Below are 7,500 nucleotides of genomic sequence, written 5' to 3' on the forward strand. Positions count from 1 at the left end.
GTATTTTCTAGGATAGGCCTACCAATATATTTTCTATATTTAAAGAAAATTTATTGGTAGGCCTATCTTAGAAAAAAAGGCGCTAGCAAGTAAAAGTGAGACACTTAAGATCTTCAAAATTTAGTTTACCGGATTACAATTCCCTAAAAAATAAGTAACGTCCCTGACTGGTGAACGCCAGACTGGGGTTCGAGTCCCGCTCAAACTCGTTCGTTCCTTTGGTCGCTGCAACTTCACCATCCTTGTGAGCTAAGAATGGGGTGTTTGGAGGAGTCTATAGGTCTATCTGCTGAGTCATCAGCAGCCATTGCCTGGCCCTTCATGGTCCTAGTTTGGGTAGAGAGGGGGGGCTTGGGAGCTGATCATATGTATATATGGTCAGTCCGTGTAGAATCTTATTTTGGCCGAAGTGTCCAAGTCGTGTGGGAGTGAGTTAACTAGGTGTGTGGGTATGCAACTCATTATGAAAGAATCAATATATTTGAGAAATCTAATGAAATAGCTCTGCTAATTAAACTTATAAGATAGAAAATTGAAGAAAATGTATCGAAAACTTACTTGAAAATATATGATAAACAACTGAAGAAAATTTACGGAATTTCATATTTTTTTCTTTTTCTTTTCTCTGTGAAAACATTAAATTCCTCATCCGAGAAAATTGCACATTCTTATTGTTAACGTTGCTGCTGTATTCAAAGTACTTGAAAGCAAACGTTTAAAACTATCTGTTAACCGAAATGAATAATGTAATATTTTAATGCAAGGCTATTGAAAAGAATGGAAGCTCACCAAATGAATGCGCAGTATCTTTATTGTTCATTTAGTGCCATCATAGAGTAACGAATTGGTCTTTCTTATATATACATCCCATTAAAAAACTTCCCATGGGTCTGGCCACTGTTATGCATAAAAGCCTTCCAATGTCCGTTGCGAGTATATTCTTTACAGTTGTGAGGAAAAACCCCTTCCAATGTCTGTTGCGAGTATATTCTTTACAGTTGTGAGGAAAAACCCCTTCCAATGTCTGTTGCGAGTACATTCTTTATAGTTGTGAGGATTATGTACAAGCGGTACCTTCCATATATTTTAGTCACCCACAACATAGTCTAGCTACAAAGAATTGCCTCTTCCTATGGATTAGTGATTCTACCCCAATTCCCATGAAACCGGCCAGTCTTTATGACAATGAGGCTCAGAAACAAGAGAAGCCTTATTTACCAGATCTTCACTTTTTTATAAGTATTCACACAAGAAAATATTACATCAGCTCCAGCCTCCAAATCTGAAGACTTTGTAGCTGTGTATAGTTGAAAGAAGTTGTGTATAGTTTGAGAAAAAATTAGAGATCGGGATGTTGAGAAACCACTGTCCTAGACCTACTTTCAATCATACTTTAAGTTTTGTTAGGGTTCAACTTCATGCCCCATAATTTGCACCATACACTAATTTTAACTAGATCTCTCCATTAAGGGCTTCAGCAACCACATATTTATTCAGAGTATGGAACTGATGCAATAAGAATAATATATCTGTAAATAAGAGTAATATACCTGTAAATGCTAAGAACACTACCTTGGGTAACACCAGACATCACATTCCTATACTCACTATGGTGCCCTTCAACAACTACTCTTTGCAATTTATTACTTAAAATTTAATTAATGATGCTAAGGAAAGACCCACCTACTCCCACACAAGGGCCCTATGATTAAAACTATCAAATGAGCCACTAAATTCAAAACCAATCATACGGGCTTCCTGACCACAATTGAGGATTTTCTGCACAGCATTAGAAATTGTACGAAAGGTACCACGTGCTCCAAGGCCTTTGCGAGAGTCAAATTGCAAAATAGGGAACAGTTTACTATATTATCTATTTAGACATTTTGCCAAAAGACGTTCAAAACATTTATATGTGCGCGCAATGGAAATTGGGCTAAAGCTACCGCAAAGCACATTTAGTTAACGAAGTAACACTACCAGTTTTCCAAGAGCAAAAAGAACCCTTCTTGTTTATTTTCGGAAAATAACCAACAACTTAGGAACTGAAAGATTAGCAGTTTTTATAAAAAAAAAAATACCATTTGGGTTTCCACCTCCTAAGCATTCAAAAGATATTCAAAGAATGCTCTCTCTCTCTCTCTCTCTCTCTCTCTCTCTCTCTCTCTCTCTCTCTCTCTCTCTCTCTCTCTCTCTCTCTCTCTCTCAAAATTAGCACAAGCATGCTAATAATTACGCAGAACTTAATTACTGCAAAATGGTATAGTCTCATGCAGCTGCTTGAATTATGATTACGCCATAAAACCGTGTCTCTGAAGGTCACTGAAGAGAGAGAGAGAGAGAGAGAGAGAGAGAGAGATGGCGGTTTGAAAACCGTATGTTTGCTGTAGACTTTTACCACGCCACAGTTATCGTAATAAAAAACAAAGAACTACGAAGCGTCCCACTAACGAATACCTCATTACCTATTAGCGCCTGGATCACTTGCTTGTGTTACATTACCTGCCTTAGTATATAATCATGCAAATTTTCCACTCCTCAGATCATATGCAATTAAACTTGATACATATTGCACGAATATTGATATTCTAGATTATTTGAAAAAATGTGTTTATTTTAATAATAATAATAATAATAATAATAATAATAATAATGATAATAATAATAATAATAATAATAATAATAATAATAATAACAAATTTAAAACAAGTTACAGCATAACCTTATTAATTAATTAAGATCTTTTTCTCGATGGCACTGGACACGAAAATGTCTTTGACACATAAACAGAATTTTGTTATGTTTATCAAAACCGGCATCATTATTATTATTATTATTATTATTATTATTATTATTATTATTATTATTATTATTTACCAAGCTACAACTAAAGTTGGAAAAGAAGAATGCTATAAGCCCTAGGGCTCCAATAGGGAAAATAGCCCAGTGAGGAAATGAAATAAGGAAACTAAAAATAGAGAAATTAACAGTTAGAATAAAATATTTTGAGAACAGTAACAACATTAACATAAATATTTCATATATGAACTGTAAAAACTTAAAAAAAAAAAAACTAGAGGAAGAGAAATAAGATAGAATAGTGTGCTCGAGTGTACCCACAAGAAAGAGAACTCTATCCTAAGACACTAGAAGATCATGGTACAGAGGCTATGGCACTATCCAAGACCAGAGAACAATGGTTTAATTTTAGTGAGTCCTTCTCCTAGTAGGACTCGCATAGACAAATTTTTTTTTTTTTTTCAACCAGTTTTTCCATTAAGAACTCGTCATTCACTCCTCTCCAGAGTATAAAAGACTTTTCAGGCGTACATGTGGTCCATTTCACATTCAAATGTCCGGTTTTCTATATCTTATGGACTAGAATACCTCCTTATATCTAGCAACTGAAGTCGATGACCCCTGCTGTAGTGACGCCCATTGGATAAACTAAAAATCTCCACTGATGTTCATATTAGGATATTAGGACTGATAAATCAAGAGGAAAAACTTCTTAGAGCGAGAGCGCCCTTATTAACAAGATGTTAGGTCAACGAAACAGCAACGCCAGCAAGAATAACAAGAAAGTTAAGAAAGAAAACAATAGTAGCTAAGACATATCATTAGATAAAACAACATCGATGGGCAAAATAATGAAACCAGATAAAGCAACAATGGATAATATGACAGCAGTAATAGTCAACAAAGCAAAAAATGATTAAAACAACAATAATTTACAAACAACAGTAGATTAAAACACTAACATAGAGTAAGTCTGACAATTCTACATTCTACTTACTTATTTTGCTTTGATGGCTGCCTTTCCGGTCCCATACAGTAGGGGGAACCCCACTCTTTACAGGACCTCCACTGTCGTTTTACCTTATTCGTTCAGACAGGGGTTCCCAAATAGGGGTAATTTTGCTTTTGTTGGGGGTAATGACAGCTTTTATTTTGACAAGTGCTGTAATATATATATATATATATATATATATATATATATATATATATATATATATATGTGTGTGTGTGTATATATATATACATACATATATATATATATATATATATATATATATATATATATATATATATGTGTGTGTGTGTGTGTGTGTGTGTTTAATTATTATTAAAATGATAAAAAATTTGAATATTAGCGAACGTCCAGTATCTCTCCCCGTCAGTTAGTGGCCACCTCAGAAGAGGTTGGTGATAGCAGTAGGTATCGCTGAAATTATGTGTGGGCCTAACCAAGCTGACAAACTGGAATTGGTACCACTATCTAACAACACAATTAAGCGTAGCATAGATAAACTGTCAAATGATATCAAGGATCAATTAATTCCACAGGTAAAACACAGTTTTATCTTCGCCATTCAAATGGATGAAACAACTGATGTTGCTAGTGTGCACAATTAATGGTATACAGATGGTACAAAGGAAAAAGGGAAATTGAAGATCTACTTGCGTGCAGTCCACTTGAAACGACTACCAAGGGTGTGGATGTATTCAGAAAAGTTAATGCTTTTTTTTTTAATGAACCAGATTTCCAACTAGATTGAAAAACTGCATTGGAGTCGCAACAGATGGGGTGCCATCTATAGGTGTGACCTCAGGATTTTTTGGAGTATGTGAAAAAGGGAAATACTTCAGTTATTGCAACACACTGTATTATCCATCGAAAAGTACTGGTTGTAAAGTTTTTGCAACCTGATTCGGTGGAGGTGATGTGTGACGTCATGAAAATAGTTAATTACATCAAGTCAAGTGCTTTAAACTTGAGAATGTCTAGTTCTTTGTAAGGTGAGATTGAATCTGAACATCACTGTCAGTTGTATTACGCTAGAACCAGATGGCTATCCAGAGGAAATGTTTTCAAATTACTATTTCAGCTCAAAACTGATAATGAAATGTTTTTGGACGACAAGGGACACAATTTATCAGGGAAACTGAGAGATCCGAGACGTATTTCCATTCTGTGTTATTTTGTGGACATATTTTCGCATATAAATGCCCTGAATACATCGCTGCAAGGACCAGCGATATTTGGAAGATACAGATTCTGTACACTTGAGAGATATGGGGAGTATAAAGAATTTTCATTTAAATAGCCTGTGTCAAAGGATGGAAGAATATTTACGTGAAATTAACCCACTCAACTATCCTTCTATTCAGAATCTATTCACATGTAACAGCGGACATCTGCCAAATAAACCAAATCGACTCGCAGAAGAAATACTTGAAATACAAGTAAGCAACCTCTTACCAATGGAATTTAACTCCATGAAATAATCTACATTTTGGATTAGCCGTAACAGAGTTCCCTCTATCACGTTTAGAAGAAGAAAAAATACTTTTACCATTTTGTTCAGGTTACATGAGTGAGGCCGGCTTTTCAGATCTTTTGACCATCCGAAGCAAGGAGAGAAATAGATTTAACCCCGATAATGACATCAGATCTGGCCTTACAAAACTATCTCCTCGCATTACTGAAACGATCTCAATCCTAAGTTGTAATTTTTCACACTACTGAAGTTTTTTTTAAAATTATATATATATATATATATATATATATATATATATATATATATATATATATATATATATATATATATATATATATATATATATATATATATATTCCCACTAATTTTCAACTGGTGTGGTTATTTACATGAACTTATTTTATTTATTTCCAGCAAAAGCATTTGTTTATTTATATGTCATTTTTCACACTGATGAACATTATTTCAATTATATATTCTCTCCTTTTATTTTCAACGTTATTATATGTATGCATTTTTTATCTTTACTTTAAATAGAAGTAATAGTACTTCTTGATATATTTGTTTCAATAATAGATGAATAAAGGAAGGTTCAACCAACTAAAAGTTTGTTTTACATTAATCATGTTCAAAATAATATAGTGCGGGGTTAATGAGCTTGCTGCTAGCCAGGATTTCGAAAAAAGTGGGGTAATGAACAAAAATATTTGGGAACCACTGGTTCAGAGTATTTAACGTTTCATATCGAGTATTGTTCATTTACTGTTGAATCGTCACTGTCAAAAGACTCATGAAATTAGAAAGTCTTCAGTTTCCTCTTGAAAGCCTTAATGTCTTCAATCATTCGAATGTTTCGTGGGAGCTTATTATATAGTCTCGGGATCGCATATTTAAAGGCTCTGGAGCCTACAGTAGACATGTATCTAGGTTCCAACAGTTTGAAGCCATCTGTAACTATTCTCGTGTCGACACGATTTGTTGGCTGCGCAATATGTAGCAATTCTTTTAAGTATTTTGGACGCCCAGTTCTGATAACTTGGTGGGTTATGGTACATATTTTAAATTCAATTCTCGCTTTAATCGGTAGCCAGTGTAAATCGATTAGTATAAGGGTGATCCTTTCTCTTAAGTTGCACTTTTGGTAAATTGTAATAGATAGAGTTGCCGTAGTCAATCCTGGTAATAACACAATTTATCACAAGTTTCTTTACAGAATTTTCGTCCAGTTACCTTTTTATAAATTCAATATTTCTTAGATGATAACCAGAAGTTTTTATTAAATTATTTATTTGGGCATTTAGAGACAGGTTACAGTCAAGAAATACACATAGATCACGAACTTTACTAGATATCGGCACCGAGTGAATACCAGCAAGGACTGATGAGAACAGATTGATCATCGTGTTGGATTCTTCCTTAAACAATCTCACAGACTCTGATGCCATGGAAGTGGGCAGAAACTACAGTCTAAAGATCTCTCGAGATCACAGCAAAAAGAAAAGAAAAAAAAATAGTCACCGCAGACTTTACAAGGGCTTTATTCAATTGCTAAAAGCCTATTGTGAGACAGAATGTAATACGTGACAGGTTCAGAAAATGAAAATAATTCTTACCTCAATTGACAAATCAGTCATGCAGATGTGGAATGAAAATATTAAATAGTAACCTATTGTGTTTGATATCATACAGTAAATACACTAAAAAAAATCAAGAAATGTTATTCAAGCAAACACATAATATCTAAAGAGTAAAATGAGAACACAGGATTATTCCCGAAACATTTAAATGCCACTCAGAGTAAACACTTTTTCTACTGCACATACAGACAGCTGGCTAAAGACTTTGGGTATGTTGATTTTACGCTAAAATTGAACCTCTCCTTTGGTTTATTTATCGCCAGAGACATCTGGCATCTATTTGTTGTTTATCAATGGAAGAAAATCTACTGAAATCTGCTACTCTCATTGATTTACATTTTGAGATTCGGTCTATTTCTCTAACTCTCACAAGCACATCTATACATGTGCACATTTATAAGTATGATGTATTGCTAATGTATATTTTCATAACAGCTAACCAACAGTAATTCATGTATTAGTTCTAAGGGCTGGGGTAAGCTAATTATTATTATTATTATTATTATTATTATTATTATTATTATTATTATTATTATTATTATTATTATTAGCTAAGCCAAGTTAGGAAAGGAAATAATGAA

Source organism: Palaemon carinicauda, chromosome 9 (genome assembly GCF_036898095.1).
Source record: "Palaemon carinicauda isolate YSFRI2023 chromosome 9, ASM3689809v2, whole genome shotgun sequence".
In the NCBI taxonomy this organism is placed as follows: Eukaryota; Metazoa; Arthropoda; class Malacostraca; order Decapoda; family Palaemonidae; genus Palaemon; species Palaemon carinicauda.